The sequence below is a fragment of the Mus caroli genome, unplaced genomic scaffold (genome assembly GCF_978045245.1).
Source record: "Mus caroli unplaced genomic scaffold, Mus_caroli_1 scaffold_1, whole genome shotgun sequence".
In the NCBI taxonomy this organism is placed as follows: Eukaryota; Metazoa; Chordata; class Mammalia; order Rodentia; family Muridae; genus Mus; species Mus caroli.
The window spans coordinates 183,676,219-183,690,174 of NW_028227256.1; positions in this window are offsets into that span (position 1 = coordinate 183,676,219).

Sequence of the window (13,956 nt, forward strand, 5' to 3'; positions counted from 1 at the left end):
AAGACACATCATTTTATGCATGTGTTTGTTTTGTTTACTAATTAATTGCTTCTTTTTAAATTAAATATTTTATTTAATACTTATGCATATATAATATATTTGGATTCAATCTACATCCCATTTGTTTCCATACACTTCTTCCCTAATCCCCCTTTGTCTGCTCTCTTTAAGTGCAATCTCATGTTCTCTCTCTCTCTCTCTCTCTCTATATATATATATATATATATATATATATATATATGTGTGTGTGTGTGTGTGTGTGTGTGTGTGTGTATGAGTGTTTCCTCCCCCTCTTTCTTCCCCCTTATCTATCTCTCAATATGCACTGAGTCCTTTTATTTATGAACAAGAAATGTTAGCATTTCACTATTACCATAGATGCCCCCCTAGAACTACTACTTAGGTTGTGTATATTATGAGAGAAAACTCCAGGAGGGAGCCAGTGGTAGAATGAGGGCACTTTGCTAAATACTGTGCTCTCCTTCTTCTTGATAAAAAAAAGAACTATGACAAACCTGGAGTTGTAAGATTGGCTCATCTGATACAAGGAACTGGGTTGGAAGAGTTGATTAAATAAGAGTGAGTCACTGGAGGTGTGACTTGTAAGTTATCAAGTTGTCACTCGGTGAGCCGGTGAGCCGTTGTAAGCCCCGAAGCTTCCCCGTCACACCTTGGATTGTCTTCTGGGAACTGGCTTCCTTCTCCTGCAGTGGGAATTGGGTGGGAAGCACAGTGGCCTACCACAGCTGACTGGTAACTGGTCAGTGACTTGGAGGAGAAAAGCGATTCCAGCCAAGAGTGGAGAGCCGTGAAGCTTGGACTTTTCCTTCTTGTTCCTTCTTCTAGGCTTTTGTTTTGTTTTCCAACAATTTGATTTTCCTATTTGAGGATGAGGGGGCGAGTTAAGCTTTTTCTATTGTCTTTTCCTTTGCATTACTGTCACCAATCAAACTCAGGGCCTCACACAAGTTTGATGAACTGCAACCAGAGACACAGCATTTTATGCCTCTGCTGTGTCTGACAGTGTCTTTCCCTCTATAAGTTGTTAAAGTGTGACACAAGAGTGAATGCTTTCTCTTACAACTTCTCATCCCTCCTGTTCCATGGCTGGCTTTGTGCACACAGTAGGGATACAATAAACAATAACGATGAAACAGTAGCTCTTCCTGAGGGTAAGAAGCCAGGGTTGGGCTAGCTCCTGATTTCTGTGGCATTGTGTGTGTGTGTGTGTGTGTGTGCTAGTTTGACAGATAGAGGAAATTATTTTCTGGGCATGCAAGTTTATTTTGCCCTAGCCAAACATAGAAAGCTGTCATGTGAATATTTTTGAACCTCAAAACCAATTTTGGTTTAACTTTGGGCGGGTTGGTGGCTCCTATTTCTCCCACACCGGTCTACCCATCTCTTATTAGGACATATAATTCCAACTGTGCTGACTGTCTTAAAATTCGTGAACAGAGTGTCCTCTGGACAGTGTTCCATACACACGGTGCTTCTTTAAGGCACTTGCTTGTAGCTTATAATTAAATTAAAGGATCAGCAGCTGCTGAAACCGAGGATAGCCTAGAGCAATGTTTATGAGCTTCTCAGGCAGGCAGCAGTCATGTTGGAGCGGCTATTGCCATGAGTCTCGCCGTTCCCAGCCGCCCTTCGCACGAATCCCTCGCTTAGCATCGTCATCTGGTCATGCCACTTGACTTCAGCCCACTGTTTCCTCTTGGAACTGGAAAAAACAACCGTGCAAAGGAAAACATTTCACAAGAAAAGTCTCGCAGACTTTTGATCTATAAGCCATCGATGACTTGGACCCATAGCACATGCACAGAGTGCTGCCTCTGGTGTGGGTAGCCAGGGAAGGTGTCAAACGGCAGGAGCTTGTGGGCATGCAAACTGTCTTTCTTTTGTTCCTTTTACTCAATAAAAGATCTGAGACGATTTTAATATTTGTCTTCAGTATTATATACTACCTACATAATAATGGATTTCATTATGGTATTTCCATACATACTTAAAATAAATACTGATCATATTTACCCATCATCCTTTCCTGACCTTCTCCTCTTCCCAGCTAGACCTCATGTCTAATTGTGTGTGTGTGTGTGTGTGTCCCAGGAAATTCATGCTACAAAGTAGTCACAGACTCCAAAGACAGTCTGTCTATTGCTTCAGAGCTTTTAAGCTGGTGTGTCTATGGATGGCTGTGTCAATAGGTGCATTACAGATGGGTTCCAGGTATGCTGAGATGCTGAACAATGAGACCCGGTGAGGTAGGGACAGGTTCTATGTTTACCAGCCCTCAGTCGTCATTCTTTTCTGGCCATGAACTATCTTATCTATCACTTTAGGAGAGCAAGTTCTTAAGATATTATTTTTCATATGTTCCAGTATGAATGAAATAATTTTGGGATAATGCTGTTGGAACTCACCTCCCAAATTTATGAATGAAACACTCAGTCATTTCTATCAGATGCAAGCTTGTATAAAGCTGAGTAAGGCCGTGTTCAGTTTGCGTTGTGGTGAGCTATCTTCAAGGTGACTTAAAGCCCTGGCAGGGAAAAGCCTATGGTAACTCACTCAGTGAATAGCAGGTAAGAGCTCCCAAGCAAGGTGTTTGCATTTGAAGGAACTTTTCTGAAATGAGTTAAAAGCCAATGCTGAGATACTATCAAAGGCGATCTATGCTGCTTCCTTTATATGTTCTCAGTGATCTCGAGCCAGTGTTCAGCCTGAATCTGCTTGTCTCAAGTTTCCATTCTGTGCTTGAGTTGTATATTTGGACAAATTATGGTTTCAAAAAATCAGGGTCTCCAGAAATGTGATAGCAGCTAAGAATCCTACAGCGAAGGCTCAGAGGATGCCATGGAAGAGAAGACAGGAACGGGAAGATTGTGAAAACCAGAGGACCAGGAAATTTGCTTTCAGGTTGTGTCTCCTAGGAATGGCAGGGAAGCTTCACCCAGGATACCTCAACAACACGGCTGCGTAAATAAGGCCTGAGCAAGGATGACAGTGGTACACAGCCTAATGTGGAAGGAAGAGGTTTTACAGGACCCAAGCAAAAGCCAAGAGCAGGAGAAATAGTTTTTTTCTAGGGTGGAGCCCCCTGATTGGTTACCCAATACCCAATGGTCAACCCTGAAATCATATATATAGAAGTGACACTAAACAGACTGGACAGGTTGTATTTATTCATTTACACATACACAATAACAAAAGCAATAATGGTTAAAAGAAAACAAAACATCTTTGAGTAGAAAGTTTGTGTATATGTGTGTGTGTGTGTGTGTACACACGCACGCGTGCACACAGGAATGCGCAAGGCAGTAGCTAAACAAGGACCTGTTTGAAGGTTACAGAGATCAAAGCCCAGGATCCGCTCACTATGAACGAAGACAGGGAAGAATCTTTGTATCATGATGGACCTGCACAGATCAGAACTTAGCTGAGTCTCACTTCTAGGCAGCCCAACCGCTGGCTCGTTGGTTGCTTAATACATTAGTGGATGTGTTCCAGTTCCCAGCGGTCGGAGCTCCACATCACACAGTCCCTGTCCCATCTGGTGCTAATTGGCACCCTCGTTGGTAGTTTCCAATAGCAGAGCAAGAAAAATAAAAGGGACAGTCGTTCTATCCTTAGAAGCTGGGAGCCTAGTTCAAGCAGTGCTGGGTTTCAGATGAGCCCTGGACTCCAACCTTGTATGTAAATCAGTTGTTTAGAACCAACCGGGAACAATTTTTTCCAATGAAAGGCAAGTTTGCCTGGTGGCTCATTTTCCAGGTCGGCCCAGGTCACAAGAAGTGTCCAGGCCACAAAGAGTCTTTCTCATCTCCTAACAGACAATCCTGGGTGAACGGAGAAGATCAAGAAAACGGTGGTAGAGCCAGTACTGCGTCTCGAGTCAGAAGGCTGGGCTGAACTAAGACAATTCCCAGGATTCATAGCATCGGGTTGCTTTAACTGAGTAGGAATCCTTGGTAATAAATCCATTTTAGCTTTTTCCTGGTTATTGTTGATAGGACTAAATAAGACGATTCACAGAGGATAGTTTAAAATACCCCGCCCCTAACATGGTAGAACCTGGGTTTCTCCTGTTGCCATCTATACTAAGGGCACCTCGTTGTGGTTTCTGCATGGGAACAAATGGGGCTGAGAGTCAATGACACAGGAAGCTAGACAGATGAGTCGTACCAAGGGGAATGGCGCCTTAGCCTGAGACTTCTGCCTTCCTGGTCAGGCCCTGGGACATGCCGCTCTTAGCTCTTCCTGCATCTTTCCCCTACAGACTGGCCTGGTGCTTTTCTGTTAACAGGTGTTTGCAAACAGCACCTCTCACTTCCCCGTATATTACTAAGGATCCAACATCCTTCCTGCATCCCCATAAGGAACCCGATAGCTTGATCATAAGCAAAGGTTAAGTGTGTTAAGGCTCGCTCCTTCCTGGCTCCTTCCCTGTTTCATAAGATCTAGATGAAAATAAGGGACCAGATGTAACCTGAATCTATATTTAAATTGAAGAACAATGAAGTCTCACTCACACTCCAAGTAAGAAGAAGAGCCAGAGGGTTTCCTCTAGGCCCTTGTACTGGAGCTCTGGGGTAAACAGACTTTAAGCCCTACCAGCAGGATGGATATACTTCCCACAGTTATGTTACAAAGCATCCCTATCTCTTACCACTTCCTGTTCTGCCTTCATCACCATGGTTCTGTGTTATCACCAGTCTTTCTGCTAGCACCCGTTTTCCTATTATCCTCCTGCCTGTTCAGTTTAATGTAATGTTTATTATTAAACAGAACTTAGATGATGGTGTCTAGAGGGATGGCTCAGCAGCTAAGAGTGCTTACTGCTCTTGCAGAGGACCTGGGTTCAATTCCCAGCACCTATATCAGTGACTCATAACTCCCTGTAATTCCAGTCCAAGGGGAATCTCATACTTTCTTCTGGACACCACAGGCAACTGCACACACACACACACACACACACACACACACACACACACACACACACAAACACACACACAGAGAGAGAGAGAGAGAGAGAGAGAGAGAGAGAGAGAGAGAGAGAGAGAGAGAGAGAAAGAGAGAGTACATATAAAGTCATGCATATACTCACATATATTTTTAAAAAAATAATAATTTAGAAAACAAATGGGATGCTGGCTGACAAGTTCTATCATCAGGGAGGTGTTGTATGTGTAGCTGCCATCTACATGAACCCCAGACGAGAAGGCACAGGTTAGAGGTCAGGTACGAGGGATGTAGGGGGAGAAAAGATGAGTTTTACTGGGCCTGGGCACAGGGAGAAAAAGTTGAAGAGAACATCCTGAAGGTAGTGCCACCTCTGCTAGACCTCAAAGAGAAAGAGTACAAAAGAGTAGTACAGGGGAGAGGGTCTTGGAAGATAAGGATACCTGTGAGCAGATTTCCAGGTTGATTCTTACACATAATAAATGACTACAGGACCACTGTGCAGAAATATATGTCCCACCCCCAACAAATAAAGAGAATTTCCTAGATTGCTCTTGGAAAAGATGGCAAACATCCCATGAAGAATTCCTAGCAACCATCCTGATGTAGCTCAGGGCCAGAGCAACCATCTTGTTAGGGATGTAGCTCAGGGCCAGAGCATTTACCTAGCTTGCGTGAAGGCCAATGTTCGATCTTCAGCACAGCCTCAAAACTTCCTGGAGGTTCGAGGAGATGGTTCAGTGTGTAAAAGAGTTGCTCTACAAGTGGGGAGACCCGAGTCCGCATCCCTCAAGCCCAGGTAGAAGCTAGACACAGCAGCAATTGCTTGTAGTGTTGATGTCCCTCCAGCAAGATGGGAGGCAGAGACAGGAGGATCCCTGGGAACTCATGGGCCAGGGAGACTGAGGTATACAATGGTCAGCAAATGAGAGACCCTGCTTCAAACAATGTAAAGAGCAAGGACCAACATTTCTACACACCATAGTCACACAAATGAACATGTGCGTATGTGCACACACACAAATAGAGCAAACAGTCGAGACTTCTGTCCTTTTCTTTCTTTCCCCCTTTCTCTTCTTTCCCCACCCACCCACATTCTTTCCCTCTTTAGAAACTGGGCCTAAAACAAGGACTGAACTCCTGAGGAAGAAGTCAAGACGTTAGCTCCTCAGTGAACACAGCAGCCCTGCAGTCAAGATGGCAGAGGGTCCCTGAAGTCCCTCTCCACACAGCCCCTAGAGCAAAGGTTGTGGCCATGTGGTTCTACTTAATTAGAGCATAAACAGGCCATCCCATTTTAATTTAGAGGAAGAGAAAAACTGAGCTCTGGGCTTGTTAGGAACAGCGACTCACTTCTGAGCCTGCCTGTGCAGACATGCACAAACTCACTGTCTTGTGTTGACTGGTCAAGGACATGAGCTGGTTTTGGCTGAAGAACAAAAATCAGTAGACAGGGCAGTCAGGACATGACAGATAGACAGCTTGAAAATGACGGCTGTTCTGCTCTGGTCTGTCACACACATCAGTTAACATAGATGTGCTTCAAGCTCAGTATGCCCTTGGTGAAATTCTGGCCTTCCAGTGGGTCCATGTGCTTCACTTGGCTTTCTGCTCTCCTCCCTCCCCTGTTTTCCTTCCTCACTCTTGCCCCTGTTTCTGTTTGTATGCCTTCCTTTGTCATTTCCCGCCATGTTTTCTTCATCTATTCCTAAGAGAAAAACAAGAGATTGTGCAAACTTTTCTGTTATGAATTTAATTCTAATGCTGCTTCTAATTCTTAAAAAGTCATATTAAAAATAAATACAAGAGCTGACATTTCTAGACAAACAGACGTGTGTGTGTGTGTGTGTGTGTGTGTGTGTGTGTGTGTGTGTGTGTGTGTGTGTGTGTGTGTTTGGCATGGTGGTGCATCCCTATTTATATATATTTGTGGAGGTCAGATTTTGGTACTTTGTTTATAGAAGGTCTCTTGTTTACCACTGCAAATGTCAGGCTAGCTGGTCTTCTATGTTCTGAGGGTCTCCTGTTCCTACCTCAGGTTGTATCTCACTGTGTGTGCTACTACACATTGTTTGACTTGGGTCTGGAGATTTGAACTCAGATTTTCAAGCTTGTGCCGCACACACTTTAGCCACTGAGCCATCTTACCTGCCTGATTGCTCCTTGCAACTCCCTCTGGGTTCCGCTAACATGAAACATTCATCGGTCAGTACTTCATGGCCTCCTAGATTGAAAGCCTTTGCTTGTAGAATGTCTTGCCCTGCATTTTAATATGGCAACCATTAGGTTGTATCTTACCACATCGGGCACAGCTCTTCTTAAATCAGTCTGGTTGATGCTCTACTACACATGACCCCTGCACACCTGCTGTGCAGATTTGGCAGTTTTACTCCTTGGCCCCCTGGTTTGCAGGTTCCTAGTAATATCTGCTAATGTTGAGATGGGAATGAAGCCTTCTGTAGGGTCACTTTATGTCACTGCTGAGACCTGCACCTACCGCTGTTCAGTAGATGTAGTGCCTCTTCCTGGTTGAGTATCTTACTCAAAACAGAAGCAAGGCATTGTAGTGGCAGAGGCCAGGCTCGGTGGTTTAATAAACCACATCTATATGGATACTGCTCTTTTTCTGGATGATACTGCTGGGGGTTGGGGTGGGCAAAGTAGAGCTGCTATTTCATGAAGCAGAAGAACTATTTCAGCCCTCACTTAGAACTTTTCATGATGCCCTGCCGAGCGTGGGTGAAGCTGGGCAGAAGCCTCACCCTGGCTGTGTTGAGAGTCGTCTTTTTTTAATCCCATGACTAAAGTCCTTTGACTGAGTCAACCTCATCATTCCTGGATCATTTTGGTATGAGGAACAGTTTCCTCCAGAAATATCCTCAGTCTTCACGAAAACAATTCTGGGGACTGACACTATCCTTTTGCCTGATGTCCCTCAACACATCTGAATTTCGTTCAGTCTCAAGCTGGGGCCTTTATTGTATTTGAATTGAAAAAAAATTGAGAAAAGTTTACAGTATTGACTTTTTTTTATGTTTCAAGAGTGTGGCCTCTGCCACCGTACACATTTCTTCCTTTGTGACAGCCCAATGCGATTTGGAGGTGTGCTTTAACACAGCGCACTCTGATGACAGCCAGTGTCTGCTTCTAGGAGGCAGTGTTCTCAGCTGCAGATCCTGTGTTCTGTTCTTTTGCTCTCCATAATGTTCTGAAACATTCTGCTCATAAATTAGGATTTTGAACAAAGCAGAGATATCTAAGAGTGTTGCCAATGCTTTGAATAAATGAATTAGAGCTAAAGAAAATTGGAATTATGAAAGATAGCAGAATGGGAAATGTACCCCTTGGGCCACCATAACTCCATGAGCTCAGGACACGGAGTTATGTCCCTCCCAAGTTGCCACAGAGTCAGCCCTTATAGTGTTATTTAAAGTCCACCAAGGGAGTTGGGTTTCCTGCTTTACGCCTATCGCTGGGTCACATTTTCGTGATTTAATACCCAGACAAACAATTTCAAAATATAATAATAATCGTAGGGAGGGAGCACGAGACATCGGAAAGACTGTAATTATACAGAATCTGGAAGGATTAGAACATTTGAGTTTGGTTAATGTTATGGTTAATTACTGGTTAGTCAGAGAAGCATTCTTATTTCAACACTTTTGAATAATACTCACAAAGTGCCCTTAGCAAAGTCTATGTAGTAAACAGAATGCAGACTCTCTTTGATGTCTGAGAGGTTTTTCTTAGAGCCTTTAGGTCAATACTGCAAGCACAGATTTTCACTTAAGTATTAGTAGGTAAGATGTCTCAGGGATCTGGCTGTTGCCTGAACTGGCTGCTGTATTCTTTTGAGTAGTTTAGATAAATCTTTCATCTCAGCTTAATGTTTTTTGATTGCCTTTCCTTGAGTATCCCACACTCTAGATTCAGCGGGGGATACTTTCACGTCTGAAAACTGCATGTAAGAAATAGGAAATTTAGAGAAATATCACTCCCAGATTATTCTCTTTTTTTTTCCAGCCAAAACTTTGTAACATACCTATTTTCTACTTGTATTTCTATAGCATTCACTGATTTCTCCCTATATCCTAATAATTTAATAATGTAAGCCCCTGGAAGCATCACCATTTAGACTAAGAAAACACCTATGACTTAGAAAAGCACACAGAGAGTAAAGAATTTTTAGATTTTTCTAAAGTATTCTCTTTATGTTTCTTCAGTCTTCAAAGCCCAAGGTATGCTTTTTTTTTAAAAATCACATTCTGTTTGTTAAATGGCTCATATTATCCTAAATTTATAGCATTTAAGTCAGATGTTCATGGTGGACTGAATCCCTGTATTTACTTATGATGTTGTAGAAATCTTTTAGAATAACTGGGAAAGCTGAGGATGTGCATCAGAAACTAATGCGCTTACCCCTTCTCTTTCTTCTCATTTCATTTTATTTCATAGTTTTGAGAGAGGGTCTCATTTAGCTGAGGCTGGCTTTGAACTCACCGTGAGGATAGGAGTGACCATAAGCTCCTGGTCCTCCTGGCACAACTTCCCAAGTCCTAGGATTAAAAGTGTGTGCAAAGCAACAACAACAACAACTACAACTGTCCAGGGCAGGCCAACTGGCAGAAAATTGGTTTAAGTCCCTTTTTAGGCTTACCCTGTACTCTGTGTGGAGTTCTCAAATTCTATTCTACAACTTAAGGAGTTTTTCTGATCATTGCGTGAGTTCTAGTAGAGGACAGAGCTTCAATGCATATGCACAGTAGAGAGAAAGGATGCTCGTTACTTATGCACAGCAGAGAAAAGGGCTTTTTATTCATGATTCCCTAAGCTCCAAAGTCTCAGATCTGCAGTGGTGCAAGGGATGCTGTGGACTCACAAGCCAGCATCACAGCTGAGAGACTGAACTTATAAAGTTCCGATCTTTTATGGGTGGCTAATAAGTCCTGAGGACTTTTGACGGAGTGTAGCATTCCCTTTATTCTCTTGGACAAACAGACTTGTGTTATTTCTCCAGAAGGCAGTGTCTGTATTTCCCAAGGTTGTTCAGTACACACACCAAGGCAGATGTATAGAAACCGGACATGCCCAAGTAGAACTTTCTCCCTACAATGATGCAATTCTATAAGAATGTGCATATGATGTGCATTCATAAGTGTGTGTGTGTGTGTGTGTGTGTGTGTGTGTGTGTGTATACATTCACATATTTATGGGAACACCTGTGTGTGCAGGTGTATCTGGACCTGGTGCTGTGTACGTGGAGGCCAGAGGGTCTCAGTGAGTTTCTTCTTCTTCACTCTCTACCCCATACACCGAGGAAAGGCACCTTACTTGAGCACAGAGATATCTGATTTGGCCTTCCCAGCTGGCTTACTCCAGGGGTCACAAGCTGGCTTCCACACCTTCTGGCTGTACGTGGATGCTACAGTTCTGAACTCCAACCATCATCCTTGCATGGCTAGCACTTCATCCCCTGAGCTGTCTTCCAAACCCCTTAGTAGTCATTATTTAAAGGCGAATTATTTCACTTTTAAGTAATTTAAACTCATATATTTTTCTATAGTCTATAGTTTATGAATTAATTCAAACATTATTCAGGTTTCTGGTTCCAAGACTTCATTTTTTTTATTCTTCTCAAGTCTCCAGTCTCCAAAACAATGTAATTTTGTGCCAAATGATGTGACTTCTGAAAGTGATGGGTCCCATCTGTGATGGAGGTCCCTTAGGATTATAATGAAGCTGAGACGTTCCGTAGCCCCACAATGTTGGACCAATCTTTATTTATTTGTATTCTTTTTTTTAATTGATGTAAATTCATTGTACATACTGGTGAGTTTCCTATGGTTATTTTTTATAAAAGTATATCATGTATTTTGACTGTATTTCCCCTCCCCTCCTCTTTCCATACCTGCAATTATTCTTATCTATTTGCCATCCATCTTAATTCAGTTTTCATGTCCTGTAGGCATGCATGTGATGTATCTGTTCAATATGTGGGCATACATGTGATGTATATGTTTAATATCTAGGCATACATGTGATTTATCTGTGGAGTATCTGGATCAGCAAATGAGAGAAAAACGTGTAATTTTCTTTTTGAGTTTGGATAACTTCTCACAATATGATGCCCATCTCTTTTCCTGTTGCACTGTCCGTTCCTCACAGGTGAAGTCATATAGGTGTGAATACGCCTACCGTGCTGACAGCTGCCTTAGACTCTTACATAAGCAATTACGGCAGGACCTAGTACTGGATAGCAACAAACAAATGTTGATGACCTATTTTAGAATTCAGTCCTTCTACTTCTTTGCATGGTCTGTGTGTATGGTGTATGTGTGTGGTGTGTGCATGTGCTTATATAGGTGTGTGTACATACTGAGGGCACAGTAGGCCTGCAGAGTCTCTTCCTTGATCCCTCTCTGCCTTATTGTGTTGGGAGAGGGTCACTCAATGAACTGGAAGCTCACTATTTCTGTTAGGCTGGTTGGCCTGAGAAACTCTTATGATGTGTTCATCTCTGCCCTTACAAGCTGGTTTTATAGGTGTACATGACCATGCCTGTTTTTTTTTTTTTTTTGCATGGTTGTTGAAGATCTGAACTCAGTTCTTCATACTTGCACAGCAAATGCTCTTACCCACTGAGACATCTACCAAGCTCCCCCTATTTCTTGTATAAAGTAAATTAATTTACTATAAAAATGCCGTGACACTACAGCTTCCTACATCTCATGTGGAATGGATGTTGTGATTACATCATTTTTCTTTTATGCTTGATTGGCCTATGAAGTGTGTGTGTGTGTGTGTGTGTGTGTGTGTGTGTGTGTTTGTGTGTGTCTGCATGGTCCTAGAAACAATGGCATATAGCCTCCATATATTGTATTCTATACCATCTAGACTTGTGCAAGTACACAGAACAGAATGGGACTGTCCTGATGATGTCATTCAACCTTAATGACATTGTCACAGGTCCCAATACAGTACAGGGAGGGTAGGCTTTGATATATACATTGTAAGGGGAATCACACAATCCTTAGTATTTGCCTTGTGTTTTTATACAGAAGGGGTAGCAGCCTGCTGCTATTGGCCTCCCCACTCCTATCTTATATCCTGCTGTTTCATGCTGGCATATAGATTCTTATTCAAGAAGAGACCAAAGGCAACGGGCCCTCACCACAGAGGAGATCCTCTTGGCTAAGAAGTTATTTCTTAAATATGAATGGACAAGTAGGCATTGCTAAGTATATACAAAAAGGGGCATAAAGGAGCATGATTTTTTCTTCTTAAACAAAGAAATCAGAAAGCATATTTGTAGAGAATCTAGGAATGCAGTTAGAAAACAAACATTATAAAAATAGAATATAATTTGAATAATTTGAACTTGTATTTCATGTACAAATTAAGTGTAAGCTATTATCATCATCATCATTTATTATTATTATTATTATTATTATTATTATTATTATTATTATTATTTCAAAGAGCTCTGCATCAGGCTTTTTACATAGGTTCTAAGGATTGAACTTAGGTTATCAGCCTTGGCAGCAATCACTTAACCTGCTTAGCCAGCTTCTCAGCCCCTTTATGCCCCACCCCCTTTAAAAATAGCTCCCCCTGTGTAGTCCAAGTATCCTCTAACTCTCTTTGCAACCTAGGCTAACTTTGAACTCTTGAGCATCCTGCCTCAGTCTTCAGAGTGCTGGGAGTCTCATCATTCCCAACTCCCCAACAAATGTTAAGACTCACAATAAAAACCACTATCAAGGGCATGTGGTATTGGTATGAAGCAAGACAAACAGAAAAATGGGAGAGAGTTGAGCCCAGAAAGTTCCACATGAATGTAAGGAGTAGACTCACCACAAAGTTGGTGATGGAATTCACCAGTAAGAGTGGTTAATAGAAGATACTGATGCAATAGAGTAATAATATGTGATAAAATGACCCTATGCTACCTGCAGTGAGCTCATATCATTGCATAGAAATAAATTTGTATTAGATGGCAAACATAAATATGAAATACAAAAAAAAAACCAAAGCATTTAAATTAAAAGAAAGCAATGAATATGTTCAGAAACAAACATAGGGAAAGATTTCTTACTCTGATTTTTACTTTTGTGGTACTGGAGATTGAACCTGGCACTACAATTGTGTCAGTCACACAGCCTACCACTTAGCTACATAGTTGGTCCCCAAATTTTTTCAATAGACATTAATCACAAATTAAGAGATTCAGAACGTAGCTATCTGTGAAGCTAAAATCCCTTTCTACATAAAATGTGCCTTAAAAGAGGGCAAACAAGCCATAGAATGCAATAAAAATCACTCATTTCATTTAATCACTCCTAAAATACAATGGGGAAATATATGTAATGCAATTTTCAATGCATAAAACACCATAGAAAAATTTTCTTAAAAAGGCGATCCAAAGTTCCATGCACATGTGAAAATGGCTGACCATCATTACTCCTCGGAAAAATGCAAATTGAAGCCATAATAAAATACCATATACACCCACTAGAATGGCTGATTTCAGAAACACACTCTGGAGAGGCTATGAAACAATGTGGATTCTCACACAGGAGGGTGCACAGTGGTGCAGACAACATGAGGAAAAGAGACAGTTTGTTATAAATTCAAACCTGATGACCCAGCAGTTTCATCCTGGCATTCCTAAAAGATGTCAGCAAGTATGAACAAACACACACAAGATGTTGGAACTTCATAGCAACGAGGTAGAAGAACACCAGAAAGCAAATCTATCTGGTCCCAAACCCAGCTAAATTGTGTATCACTCAATACATACAGATTAGATCAACCTATATTTACTATGGTAGAAATTATAGTTACATAATTTGAAAACATATCTATTCATTTTGAAATAATACTGCATATCACATATTTATGAAAAATGGGATGGAAAGTGAGTAGAAGGGATTATTTTCTAAGATGTCAGCAAGTTTTGAAAATATTCAAATAAAAGATTTTATTTTATTA